The sequence below is a fragment of the Meleagris gallopavo genome, chromosome 2, assembly GCF_905368555.1.
Source record: "Meleagris gallopavo chromosome 2, MGAL_WU_HG_1.1, whole genome shotgun sequence".
In the NCBI taxonomy this organism is placed as follows: domain Eukaryota; kingdom Metazoa; phylum Chordata; class Aves; order Galliformes; family Phasianidae; genus Meleagris; species Meleagris gallopavo.
The window spans coordinates 77655325-77670643 of record NC_139405.1 but is presented as its reverse complement, the minus strand read 5'-3'; positions in this window follow the sequence as shown (position 1 = coordinate 77670643).

Here is a 15319-nt window from a genome sequence, read left to right as displayed (position 1 = left end):
ATGGAAAATATACAAACATACGTATAAGATACAAACACTTTCTCTTTATGGTTCAGATAAACTTTTATCATATTTCATGATCTGTCAGTGATAGCCAAAAGTTAGATCACTCTTTGCATATACTCTAAGGCTATATCAATTAACTACATTTCTAACAGTCGGTTTATGCAGCAAAAATGGAGAACAGTAGGCATTCTCCTTGCTTAAATTCATTAGTAGGGCTATATTCACCCCTGATTACACTGGATTTTGCCAGTAGAACTGATCTGCAAGGACTGTGCTGGAGCAGATATAGAAAGAAATAGATGTCCTAGAGCTTGCCCTATATACTTAACACAGCCAGATAAACAAAGGGTCAGACAGCCTGACTGGTAAAAGGACTAGAAACTCCAGGATGAGCAAATTCAGCCCATCTCTGTGAGAGAAGCCTTCCTAGAACACACCTGGCAAGATGCAAGCTCCTTTTTTAGAATACTGGTAGCACTCTCTCACAGGTGAACCTACGTTGGCACAGCTCAGCATGGAGCAATTTCTCTGTCTTATGACAAGTATATCAGGGCCTTTTATTTTGCTAATGAGCTCTGTCTGTTTTAGTAACTCTATCTGATGTGCTGAAATGAAAAGTCTGCTCTTCAATTACTGTTAATTTTTACTTGGAACAACTCTCTAAGCACTTGGAAAGCAGCAACTCTTTCAAAGGGTGACCTCAGTCTGTCAGGAAACCAGATTATATTTAGTCTGTGATTGTTAGATGTGTAAATGGTATGGTAAGTTGAGCTTGCAGTTTCCCAATGAATCAACCAGAAGATTGTGCACTGGAAAAGCAGCATAATGTTAAGGCATTCACTTGGCAACGAGACTACCAAACTAAATGTAAAGAAATGCATGTCTAGAAAGGAATCCTTATCATGTTGTCATCCTGTTTCAAAATAAAGAAATAATTCAAAAGCCCAGATATTAAAAGGTATAGGTACACATAGCAGGCAATAGCCATTTTAGGTAAAATACTTAGCTAATACCATAGCAGCAGTGCAGCAATTTGCAATTATTGAATTCTGTACAACAGAAGTTCAGGGGCAAGATGTCATCTTCAGTATATCTCTAATCTTTACTAAACTACATGACTACAGTGTTTGGAACACCAGTACTATGATACAATACATAGTGTGCTGAGTTCACACATGACCACAAACCCCACTTCCTGTTGCTGCTGTCAGCTCTCAGTTCCTTGATCACTTCTGCAAGGCAAACCACAACAAAAGGTTGTTTTTTTGTACTGTCTCAAGAGGAGAAAGCATGGCATACATGGCTTAATTCTATTAACTATTCAAGAGTAACTGAATTCCTCTATTTGCATCCAAGTCTTATGTGATAAAAAGCATTGGTATAACATCTTCTGTGATGATAGCAGTGGAGGAAATTCTTCATGGCAGTACTCAAGGCTCTGAGTGGTGGACAAACTCTGATGGTTCTTTCAGAGGCTCCAAGATTTTTATTCTTTAGAGAGAAGAGGTCCTCTCTAGAAGAGGAGTAAATGGAAAGAAACACATAATACCAAGATTCCTAACCCATCCCATTTACACATATTTCCTTACCTGGTGACAGACAAGAATCCCATAAGAATACTGGTTTGTCATCAAAGAAGTGAAGCACAACAGCTATCAGGCCTATTAAAGTTCTGCTCTTCTTGCAAGGCGAGTATTGTTCACTAATGACAGTGTACTGCCAGAGGAGAATACCAAAGATTTGCATCAGTGTTGCTTGTTTTCCTCACTTTCAGCACCATGAGGTGGACTGGGTAATCAGCTTCCCAAGTAGCAAGCTATTTATTAAGACAATTTAAATACAGGTTGTGCACCAGCCAGACTATGTAGGAGCTCTACAAGTACCAGTGTTTATAATGCCTGAATCACAGGCTAAAATAAGCCTCAAGGAAGGAAGCTACAAATGCTTTATGGTAAATACCCCACATACACATTTGAAGGAGGAAAAAAAAAAAAAAAAAAAAAAAGAAAAAGGAAAAAAGAAAGCCTGCTCATCTAAGCTGAACAACAAGTTGGCACCAGTATGATCCTTGAAGTAGGGCCATTTGTTCCACAACAGGAAAATGCCTCAAGGACAAACCTTTCCTGACTTCAAAGTCAAAGGAGGTAGCTATACTCTGCTTTCTGATACTTATTCTTCAGCATGCAAGAGTTGCTGAAAATCAGTATTTTGTTCTGATCTTCACATCTGCTCTATGTGGATTATTTATTATTATTATGGTACTAAGGGACAGGGTTTAGTAGGAAATACTGGTGGTAGGTGTATGGTTGGACTAGATGATCTTGGAGGATTTTTCTAACTTGGTGTGTCAATAATTTTTTTCCGCATCTGCTGTATTGCATGATCTGAAAACATATAGGTCCACAGAGCAGCTTAGGCTCACCCAGCTACATCAACCCTGTTTTTAAGAAGTTGAATACTAAATTCTCAAAGGGAAAAAATAAATCACATCATAATCTACAAGAGCCCCCACGGTCTGCGGAAGTTGTTCCTACTGACAGTATGAATTCAGGAATTCAACTCTGCATGTCCTTAAGTCCACAGCTTTGTGATCCACAACTCACAGTTCTCCCCTCAGAGTTCCATGGGCTTCTCTGAGCTACTGTCCATTAAAAAAAAAGAAGGAAAAGAAGGAAAAGAAGGAAAAGAAGGAAAAGAAGGAAAAGAAGGAAAAGAAGGAAAAGAAGGAAAAGAAGGAAAAGAAGGAAAAGAAGGAAAAGAAGGAAAAGAAGGAAAAGAAGGAAAAGAAGGAAAAGAAGGAAAAGAAGGAAAAGAAGGAAAAGAAGGAAAAGAAGGAAAAGAAGGAAAAGAAGGAAAAGAAGGAAAAGAAGGAAAAGAAGGAAAAGAAGGAAAAGAAGGAAAAGAAGGAAAAGAAGGAAAAGAAGGAAAAGAAGGAAAAGAAGGAAAAGAAGGAAAAGAAGGAAAAGAAGGAAAAGAAGGAAAAGAAGGAAAAGAAGGAAAAGAAGGAAAAGAAGGAAAAGAAGGAAAAGAAGGAAAAGAAGGAAAAGAAGAAAGAAAAAAAGTATATGTTTCACAATTGTTCCTGTCACCATTACTCTAATAAATCAGCGCACGGAACCACATGTCCTCCTAAAACCTACGAAGCTATTTACAAATTACAAACTATTCATATCCTCCAATAGTAACAAAAATGAAAAGGGACAATAAAACAGATGATGGAAAGCAGAGAAGTGCAGAGCTCTTTTCTGCCACACATTACTCTTATACCCAGCTGAAGGCAAGGTATAGTGCTGTCTTAGGGCTGGAAATCCTCTGGGCAGGTTTTGTCTCTGTCATACTATATCCACTGGTAGAGATCATCTTCCCAGCAGAGAAGTCACATTGTTCATGCCCCAGCAGACTCTAAGAATAAATTAATAGTCCTTTAGCAAACACTACAAGGATAACATAGTTTCAGTGCAAAGGCAGGCAGACTAATGTGACAGACTGTAAGCATGATAATTATCCTCTTAAAAGGAGAATGCCCCATTATTTGATTGTCTTGGTGGGGAAATCCATCTCCAATTTCATGCTATGAAGCAAGCACACTCTGTGTATTCTCAAAGAAAGAGAAGGGAATACAGAAAAGTATATCTAAGAAACCTAGGGTTCAAAAACATTAGGAAAAAAAAAAAAAAGGAACATAAAGCATTCTCTTCTACTCTATGCAATATAATCCTTCACTAATACAATTTGTATGACTTGTAGGCACTTTTTAAAGTTTCATGAACTGACATACTGTTCTGACATTGACACATGTCAGGTCACATTGTTAGGCTCTCATATAGAGGGCTAAAATCTAGTCATATTTGTCAAGCTGCATACAAAACAATTCCATTGCCATGAAGTAATTCAGGCATGAATTGGAAAAGGCACAGAATTAGTCTGCACTTAAAAGCTTGTCTCAAGGATGTTCACAAAGACGTCACAGCTTCGCTGTATTTCCAATAGGTCACAGAGTTCTGTTCTTGCTAGAGGAACAGTCACTTTTGTTTGACAAGTGTTTTTTTTTTTTATAGTAAAGGAATATTTTTAAATTCCAACTACTGCTTCTAAAAATCTATTCCTTTTCCTAACTGAAGTGTGCAAAGGCAGAAGAACACTGCATTACATTTTAAAAATGAAAAATACATTGGCTGAAGATCCTGGAAAAGAGGAAAGTAAAAAGATAAGTGAAGAAACATAAGAGATTTTAAGAATGCATAATTTACCTAATTATAGCAAAAACTTTGTAAATAAAATAAAAAAAACTATTCACATAAATTTCTAAATGGTATCTTAACCCCTTTGTCTTTTTTTCCTCACTGTGATAGACTTTTTGTAGGTCCCACAATACCATAAGTATGTTCCATCCCAGACTGCCTACCATGCAAGCAGTATGCTCAGAAATTAATTCAATTTCTTTTCTTACCCATAGAACATCACTACTTGAGTCATATCCCTGGGCTCCTACCTACATTCTCCAAATGTAAAGATTGCTACAACATAGTCAGAAACTAAGTGATCCGTGCATGCTGCTGACAAGCTGGTGCAGACTGTAGGGAATACGCGACTCAGCCTGTATGTCTTGACTCAATGATTTTGTCTGTGCAGGCTTGCTAGCCTAGAGCTCTTACATAGATATTTTATTGTCTCAGTGAGCAAAAACAAACATGGAGAAAACTGCAGACTTCCTAAAGAACAAAAACAGTTTCATTACTTGCATCTTCCACCTTAGGAAGCCAGAAAAGCCTGTAAATTCCTTGAGCAAATCTTTTGCGTAAGAGAATGTGGAAGCTCATTTGTTTTTTTAGGTGGATAAAAATCCTTTCCTTAAAAAAAAAAAAAAAACAAATTTCTGTTGTAAAATCAAACTTTATTAAATCAAAATTCCACTGCAAACACAGACAGAATAAGATGTGCCTTAGACAGAATCTGCCTTCTACTGGGAACAGCGACTACCAGAATCATTGTACCATGTCTTCACATGGTCACTTCAATGAAAGCTAAACCAACAGCTTTATGGGGAATTTCAGAGAAGTAATATGCCTGTGATATCCCTGTGAGCACAGGGCTCTGAAAAACAGTTGTCAGAGTTAGCAAGAATTGGGCATCATAGATGGCTGTAGCACTATTGGTCCTCCTTTCCTGAGTACTACATACCTGATCCATCTGCCTCCAGCATATCAAATAGTTGGCCTGAACCCTCTTCAAAGACTTCTGCTGAGCACATTCAATGTGGGTTTTGCTTTGAGTTATTTTAAGTTTAACCTACAGTTTCAAGGTTAAAGATGTTGCAACCACTGAAAAAGAAACGTCATTTCTCAACTACTAGATCAAAACAGATATGAGAAGGAAAGATCTGTGGTTTGAAAAGGAACAGATGTCACCCTAGATGCAAGCCTTGAATAGCAAAAATGTATTGAACTCCAGCTTGTGCTAGCATCAACCAAAGAGAAGTTATAGAAGAACAGGAAACATGCATAGAAATTCAGGAGAATACTGTCAAATTGCATTTGCTATAACATCCCTTCCATTCCAGGGTAGCATGCAGCTCTATGAAGAAACATAAGTTCTTCTGCATACAGTGTAAAGTCGCACAAAGCCTCAGGACACCTAATCTCTGAAAATCAAACCAATTTTTAGGTATCAAAGTCTGAATATGTTGATTTCATCCAATCAGATATTTGGCATTACTTGAATGTGGCAGATAATAAGTATATATTTTTTCCACTGTTTCAAGATTAATTCTCTAGGAATTATATGCTCTTCATCTCCTCAATCCTGAAAGCATAGATAATATGCCATGGTACTGGCAGGATTCCTAAATGGGCTCCTTTACTCATTTCAGTCTTTACTAAAATTGACATTTACAGGCAAAACTCCTTTCCAAGGATTCATGACTTCAAGTTTGGTGAGTGAAGAGATCAAGAAATCCATGAATAAAACAAATCCCCTAAGATCTTGCCAAATATACTATGGGGTTCCCTTAAGGCTTACCTGTGAAAAAGAGAATCATTTATTTTTCCTCACCAAGAGCCAAAACAACAGAAAGAATAACTCTGGAAATTCTAAAAACAGATGACAAAGAAGCAGTCAAAAAAAAAAAAAAAAAAAAAAAAAAAACTTGTTTGAAGTTTGCATTACCAATGATAGTTCCAGCATATAAACCAAACTGATATTTAAATTGCTTCACTGAATTCATCTCAGTGCATGTTTCTTGATAAAATAAATAAATAAATAAATTGTGTCACAGAATTTAGGGTTAAGTAAAAAAATAACAAGTAACTGCATATCCAGACTCTAAGAAAAAGTTGGGATTAATAATAAAAATGAAGAAATAAAAGAGTGCCAAATATAGGAAGAATTAGTCCTTAGTATCAAAACACATTCTTGGTACATGTTATTATTAAATTTGTATCTCTGTAAATGAACATTAAGGAACACATTATGACATCTCTACCTACAAATTCTGACATGCAGAAAAGTAATTCTAAAGTACCATTTGTAGTATTTGTATAAATTTGGATGGATTATTACCATCTTTTTAAGCATACAATATATAAATTTTTTAATTTGCTTCAGTAATAATTAATAAAGTGACAATAGGGAAAGATCTCTGTAGGACCTTAAACCAACTTCAGTAGAATTTGCCCGAGGTTTTTAATAACGTTTGAAGTTCTGTCAAATTTAATAACGGAAATGGTTTAGTATTTAATTTTGTGGGTTCTCTTTACTTCAAAATAAGAAGTTTTATTGACTTATTAATAATACGCTCTTAGTTATGTTTTTGGAAAGGCAATTAAAATAGCATAAAAAATGGTGTTTATTACTCATTTGCCCCAACTGAACAAAGTCTCTCTTTACACCAAAACCTGCAAGCAGAATTGAGTTTGGCAGCATAGTTCCAGATATTAGGTTCAACATTTGATAAGAAAACACTCTATAAACATACATTTTATTTAGACTCATGCATGCAAGTATACAAAATGCCTGAAAGAAATTACAGGCAGGAATATTTAAAAAATAAAAAGACAAATAAGCACAAAGTATATATTTTTAATATGAATTATTTCAAACTTCCATGGGATTTTAAGTTTAATTCCTTCTTAGCAGCAGTCCCAGCCCTGGCTAACTGAATAAACACTGTCCTTTTACCACGATATGCCCCAGTGTGAACATTTCCTTGAAAAGCCCCAGCCTCAGATCTCACCTGCTGCAGGCTGATGTCTGCTCACATATGATGCCACTGGGGGTAGGGTTCTTACCTCCAGTACTAAAGTTTGGCTTCTGGATAATGCACAATGGGAAGTGGGAAGGATGAGAACTCCTGGTTTCTAAGTACACCAAGTGGAATTACTAATTGCATAGGGTCCCAATTTCTTTTCCAAATGGAATTAACTTTTCATTTTTCCTTTCTGCCTGTCTTTGACCAATTGTTACTAAGAGACTCTTCACAGCCTAATAGAGTACATTTTGCATTCACTGGTCTCAAAGGAATAAAACCCATCATGTTTTTTGGTTTGTTTGTTTTGTTTTTTCCCGTTCCTATTCCCCAGCTATATGAACAGATGATCCGAAAAGAGTGCTGAGAGTTTTGTACCCTCTACTAAAATCTGCCCTTGATCACATCAGTGGGATATGACCATAACTATCACTGTCTCCTCCGCCATTATAAATGAATAATAGCACTGCAGTCACAGTGACAGTGCTCAAACAAGCCACAGCATCACAGCAGTAGGACACAGACATATAGCCTGACACATCCCATAAATCAACCTGATCCACCTTCCACTTGCTATATTGCTTCCAGAAATAGATTTGAAATTAGCTTTACAATTTTAATTGGCCAAAATCCAGAAGTGATCAAGAAGAAGGAGCTTTCTTTCAGGCAAACCATGTATGAGAGCGAAGCATGATGACCAGCAGATCTTGTAGGAATCTAAATGTGGGCTCACTCATACGCCACATTTATCTTGCCTGCCATAGCATCAAAGTTCAAAAGAACAATAAACAGCTCAGATCTCCCACTGGATAGATGCCAACACTTGGCTTTCTCAACAGTCTGAAATATGTGGAGTCTCATTTCAGTATTGGAAGGTCTAATTAAGGTACCTACTATGCAACAGCACAGTATGATTGCAGTCAAAACAAAAAAAAGTATCACTCTATCAGGTTTTTACCAGATCTTCCCTGTCAAATATTTCTAAGTGAACAAAAGCAACATAAATAAATATTCCTCTGAAGGAAAGCACTCTAATCTAGTGAACAGGAGACACAGAAAAAGGCAAGGATTGCAGCACAACACAGTGATCCACAACCCATTCTGTGAACATCAAGAACTTCGCATTGCCAGCCTGCTCCACTGAAAATGCTTTTTTCCAGAACAGCTGTTTGTATCTTTACAAGAGGTCAAATAGAAAAGCTGTAGTATTATTTCAATATTATTATTATTTATTTTAAATAATAAAAGCACACTACAACTTTCAGGAGACTCGTTTATGTATTTGCCCATCCAGGATCAAGAAAAAAGTATGATCCTTGCAGAAACAGATACAATGCTTGATGCTACTCAGCACCTGTGTAAGAATTGCATTTCAAACTTTTCCTGTTTCATTTCTTCTCTGGTGCAGATTTTATTTTCTCATATGTTTAACAGACAGTTTAGGTGATTTTTGCAAGGTATTTAATCCTAATCATTGATGATGGAGGAAGGTAGCAAATGGCAAGCAAACCTTGCCATTTGTGAAATATATGGACAATGAGCTGGTCTCCACAATGCTGAGATATTAGATAGGGAAAAGATACAGGCAGTACTAAGGGGAATAAACAACATGTATTGTCTATTCCAGCATCTAAAACAGTCCCCCTTCTGTGGCACGAATGCAACCTTTCCAGTTTCTTTCACCCAACCCTCACAGAGTCACTACCAAGTCGAAACTTCTCATGCACTTTACATATCAGATTTTAGGACATTAATACTCCATCAAGATAGGGAATGAAAAAGTCAGCATAGGAATCAATGCATTATTACTCAGGGTGACTCAATTAAGACAACATGGTTATGTTAAGTGACTATTTTAAGATACTATGATTCAATTTGATTTGAATTGCTTCTTGTTGAACTTGTAACCCTTCCTTACTCCACCCTCTCCCTCTTGGGTCTTCTTCTACTGAAGTCATTTGGATTCCTGCCACAGTGTATACAGATACAGCATGCAAGAAACAGTGTAGAAAGCAACACAGGTTGTGTGATGGAAGAATCTGGCACTGTTTTCAAGAAGAAATATAATAATTATCGATTTGGCATTTGAGTTTCTAGTACACTTTTTCTCCGTCTTCTCAGATCTTGGATCAAATACAAAACAGCAAAGATAAGCTTGATTCAAATAGTATTGTTCATAGAACCATAACTTTTACTCGAAGGAGTGTCTCAGGTCCAGAATATTAGATATGCCAGACTCAGAAATGAAGTTCACTAGCATACGTGAAAAGCAGTTTATTTTTATCCATTCAGGGTTAATCATCTCTTAGCCTGTGTCATATTAGTAATCGTTTCTTTTCAAATACTCTCATAAATTTTATTTAAACATAACAGAAATCAGGGGCAGGAGCACCACAGGATCTCAGAATTGAATTATGTGGATTCAACTTCTGCATCTAATAATAATTAATTTTAAGGCAGACATCCCATTCCTTATCTTCCTAGTAATATTTTCTATTAATATTCAAGGAAAGCAGGGAAGGAAATAGAAAGACAATTGCATAAAGTTAAATCCTTACTCATATCTGTAGTTCATGGTTTTTCTCACCTTCGATTTCCAATAGCTTAAGAAATATCAAGGAATTAAAATGCACATAGATGTGACAATGATTCTTCCCAGGAGCAATATCCAGAATATCCAGAGGAGAATAAAAATCGTACATAAAATGATGCATGTGTGGACAAAGAAAAATGAGAATTTCCCAGCCTCATCACCAGCTCACATGTAAAATGTAGAGAGAGATATTCCATACGTAGGATTGTTTAACCATTAGAAGTTTAATACGGAGTAGAAAGGAAAGTGTGGTGCAAAGGTGTATTCTGCAGTTTCCCCAGTGAAATTATATTGATGTAAAATGAATACGAACATTTCTTTAGACACTTGCTACCCCACTCCTCAGAGAGGGAGGTCTGGCTTGAAATAGGCCATTTTACATACCAATTTCTTTTTATTTTTTAAGTGGACAAGACTGACTCAGGTTTTCCTGTCTCATTAGCCACACCTCACTTACTTGGCAAATATAAATAACATTATTTTTAGAAAGACAGAAAGAAATCAGGAAAAGCAATTATAAAGTCTGATAACTTTAAATGACAGCATACAATTCAAACAGCTAAACAGCACCGAGTCATACACCAAGTACAAACAGAGTAGCAAAGATCTTTGTCTTTAGTGCAACATGATTGATTTAGAGAAAGCCAGTGAGATCAAAGACACCCGCACGAGTAAAAATTACAGACTGAGAACATACATGAGTACCTACAGGAAGAAGGGATGTTGCAGAAGAACATGTTATGGAAAAGCGTGCACTATGGAGCACTTATAGCCTCACTTTGCCTAGCGTAGTTCCAGATCCCCTTGTAACTTGCCAGTTACATTAAAAGCTTGAAATGATATCTACTTGGACCTCTGCAAAGCTTCTAGACATCATAAACTTATCCCTGTCTCAAAATATGCATGAAGTGAAAACTTAATAGCAGATCATTCTTTTTTATACTCAGATGTCCCAGCAGGATCACTTCCTTTTAGCTCTTCAGCAATTCCATTTAGCTATAACTTTATGTCTTCCACATCCAAGAAGGATGGTTCGGGTCATTTGTTCTGATTTCCTGAATAACATAAGTCTATCATACCAGTTCACTTGGGAACTGAACTGCATGTGCTGAATTCTTCTCCAGGACAAATCTTCCAGACTCATAAGACCCCCATTAAGTAAGGCATCTCTGGATTGTGCATTCATGTTCTGCAAATACAATTCATCTAATATTGTTACTAAACTGTCTTAGAAAACCAGGCCTTAGTTTACAGACCTTTATCCCAGCACCCCTGCACTGTGAGAGGATTCAATCAGCACCTTGTACTATACAAAAAGTGAAAATCCTGTGTCCATAACCAGCACTCTGGTTTAAAAGAAGAACTATGTAAAAGAAAAACAAACACCCAAAGCCACTGATACAGCCTCCAGTATATCCTATCTGGACTCAATGTGTGCTTTTCACCACCAGAATCAGTGACTATAAGAATCCAAAGTTTTCATTTGGACATATTTCTTCTTCCTGTTGACACACAAAATGCCACATTTGGCTGCAGTTGCTATACACACATACTTGTAAAAAAAAAAAAAAAAAAAAAAAAAAAAAAAAGTAAGTCCTGAGACTTCATTTTTTTCAGTGCAGCAACTAAAAATTTGAATTGCAGAATTAGCACTAAGAATCAGGAAAAAACTTATCTCTCCCACTGGAAACTGCAAGAAACAGTACATCATTATCACAGATGTTATTACTACTTAGCAAGTAATGGATGGTAAACATTTTACTTAATAGAATCCGCTTTTTTTTTCCCTCAATATTTCAGATTATCTCCTTCACCTGCTTAGGCCTAAAGCTACTAGAATGATATTTTTCAGACCTAAAATCAATGGAACTGGGTTTTGACGTAATGGGTAGGGCTGGGATTGAGGAACACCTGTACATCTTTGAACTGTTCCAAGTCAGTCTGCAGGACTGCCTAGCTTATTTGATGTACCACGAAAGCTACAAATCTAGTTCATTCTTTCAGAGAGCTGCTGACTTCAAGGCCATAGATGTTCTCAGCTGTATTGCTTTTATTTTTCATCAAACAGGAACATTTTCCTATTATAGTTTTGTCTGCTTCAACACAATATAGGGCCTCATCCTTGGAAGTACTGATTAATCTCTGCAATGAGAGAGACTAATTGTAAAGGAATAATTAACTCTTTTGGCATAGTAGAACTAGAAATTTTGACTGCAGTCTCTCAGGTCTTTTACCAGGCAGATACTCCATATTGAAAATTGAGCTGCATAATCCTTTCTGGCACAACTGAGCATGGATACTCATTCAGCCACATACCCTGCTGCCAAAGTCTCATCAAGCATTCAGTCTAGCAAACAAGAGCTATCAATTACTTCATTGACAATCTGGCTCAGATACTAATTAAAGAAATTTAAGAACACTAACTGGAGTCTAAGAAAAACTTTTTTCTCATTTTTTAGCTTCTTGTCCATCAGAAGTGGATAGTTTTCCCACTATATTCACAGTTTTCTAATCACTTATCTATACATTTCAAAAAGATTTTCCAGCGGTTTTGTATTTCTTGAAATACCTTAGCTAAAAATCATAAAAATTCTGATTGCTTAAAAATCATTTTCCCCATAGCTTGGAATAGCAATCACAACAGAACATTACAGTTTGTCTTCCTTATTCACCTTGAACTACTATCTCCCATCAACCTGAAGGAAAATCAGAACTTCCCTCCACACCTACATAAACTTTTACAACAACTCTTCTTTAACTAACTTAAGAAACTCATTCTCCTCATTTCTGCCTATTTATCAGGAAGTATAATGACAGGACAGCAGGGTCTCATCCAACCTAAACCATTCTGTGATGTCACAAAACATTTGTAGTTCCTTTTACCTAGGTGAAAGACATGATCAGTTTATAGTGCCCAGCAGTTAACACACCTTTAGCACTACAGGCTAAAGAAAGCTTGTTAATACACGTTTTCAGAGATGAAGATAATTACATACTAAATTCTCTAAGTACACGTAGAGATATTAAGTTCTCTAAATCAACAGAAAACAGACAGAGGCACATATTATAGGACTCTATTGTAAAAAGACTCACAGAAGTAATCCACAAAGACCGAGGAAGTAGATGGAGAGGAAGATAAGAGCAGTGAGGGCAGCCAGCTGTCAGAGGTGGAGGTAAAAAACTACAATTAGCTATTTGAGGCTTCATCAGGTGATGCCACCAAATTTAAAGGGCTAGCACTAGAAAATCCATGCTCAAGAACTGTTTCTGTAAGATAATATTTTTACAGTCAAGCTAGTATGAACTAAAAGCAGTAAGGAAATTGTGAGAAGGCAGAACTGTATCTGCATGTCATTTAATACAGTATAAATGTTGGTGATAATTCACAGGAAGTACAAATGCAGAAAGGAGACACAGCAGCAGATTCCATATGTTGCTTTGGTTATGAATATTCCTTTTAAGATCTTATTGGTTTCCATTGGTTTTGTTATGTTTATGCTTAAGATACTTCCAAATGTAGGACAAGCACTTGATATCCCTCGCCATTTTTCTATTAATGAGAAGGATGGATTTGTCCCATCTGACATAGTTCTTATCATCAGAAATGACTGAAGATATGGTAAGTGGGCAGTTACAAAAGGCTTGACAGCACCCTGGAGTGCAGTTGCACCACTAGAAGGATTTCTAGCATTCTTCCTGGGTGTAATTCTCTCTGGCCCTCAATAATCTCTGTTCTACTCATGGATGGCAGAAACAAACTAGCAAACACTTTTACCAGCAGAGCCAGCCATGATGAAGCTTGGAGAGGTGCTACAGTCAGAAAAAACTTGATGCTGCCTTTAGTTACCACTACAATATCTTCCAGATCTATACTGGTAAAACAACTGTGCTGAACTGCTGGGTTCATGAGAGTTTTTGTAAAAGAGAGGCACATTTTCTGAAGTAGGCATAGGATGCTGATTGTTACAATTCTTTTGCCTTTGTTTGTGAGTGCAAAGACTGTAATTATTTGCAATTACAAGAATCCAGAAGAAAAAAATATATTTGGCCTGGACCTGTTCTGTCACTGAACATGTTCTAGGTATCCAGCTAAGGCAGCCTAATGCAGCAAAAAAGACTATTGGCCTTATGTTCTAATTTAAAGTTCTCACATATCTTCTATGCAGTCATTAAAGCACCTTTTTCATTTTTTAAATCAGGTAGAAAATCATGATCTTCACTCCAGTGTAAAGGATGAAATATCAGAAATATCAGCATCTGCCTAAGTAATTTTTAATGAATTGAATCCTTTGTCCAACAATAAATAAAGTTGTCCCTTTGGCACAGTAATACAATCTAATGTTTTATTTCTGGCTTCATTTCAAAAGCTGTCTCTGCATTTGAGATCATAACCCTTAATGTTCAATTCTCCTTTTTAAAAATAAACTTTACACATAATCTTAATTTCTTTCCTAATTTCCGCCTGGGGGAAGATTTCTTACTGTAAAAGACTTGGAGCTAAACTGAGAAATCCTTGCCAATCTGTAGTTTCATTTGCTTTTATCTTGCAGGAATGTAAATGGTGTATTTCTTGTCACGGTTTGTTGTACACACTCTCTGAGATGCTCTATCTACTGGTTCTACTCTCACACATTTATTTTTCATCATCTGGACCATGCCAGACTTACACTGTGTTAGGATTTCAGGAAAGTGCAAGAACAACACTGGTGTTGTAACCTTCCTCTAAAGAATACCTAGCATGCATCCTTGGTTTATACTGGTTTTAAATCTAGGAAGCTTGGGCTCCCTTTTTTGTTGCATAACAATTCAATAAGTACTTATGAATGTATATTTCATGCACTAAATTACACCAGTCATAAATAGCTTTACAAAATACAGTGTAATTTAAGCCCGTCCATTCTCATGAACCTTTTTAATTTGTCACATCACAGTCATTGACAAATGCCTTTGTCTTCTTGTCTTCTTTTCATGATATGCAGCTATTTCTGGTTTTGTTCACCCGCTGCCAGACTCTGATCTCAGTAACTTTGGTGCAATTCCAGTGTAACTCCAGAGTGGCCCCCAGTGTCTGGATGGAAGTCTGATAGTCTGGTTTGATCCAGATAAAACAGTAGGAATGCTTGCTGGCAGAAGGAAACATTTTTGGGGATTTGACAAGGACCACGAGCAGACTTCAGTCTGAGTACAAACATGCATATCCATCTGTTGTCAAGACAATGCATTGTCTCAGGGCCTGTTGGGTTTGGCTGCAATGGACCTACTGTCCATCCCTGGCCTGGGCTTGCAGGCTCCATTCTCAGCATCCTGCACTCCAGCTTCCATTCCCACTGCTGTCTGCTGGAGTGGGACTACTGCCAGCCCCAGAACTCTATGCAAGGACTCTCTAGACCAGCTTCTTCCTCTTTGGCACAGGCCTTGCCATGCCCTTGGGCTATCAGCCCTTTTGGACAGGGCTCTGCTGAGCTCCAAGAGGTGGA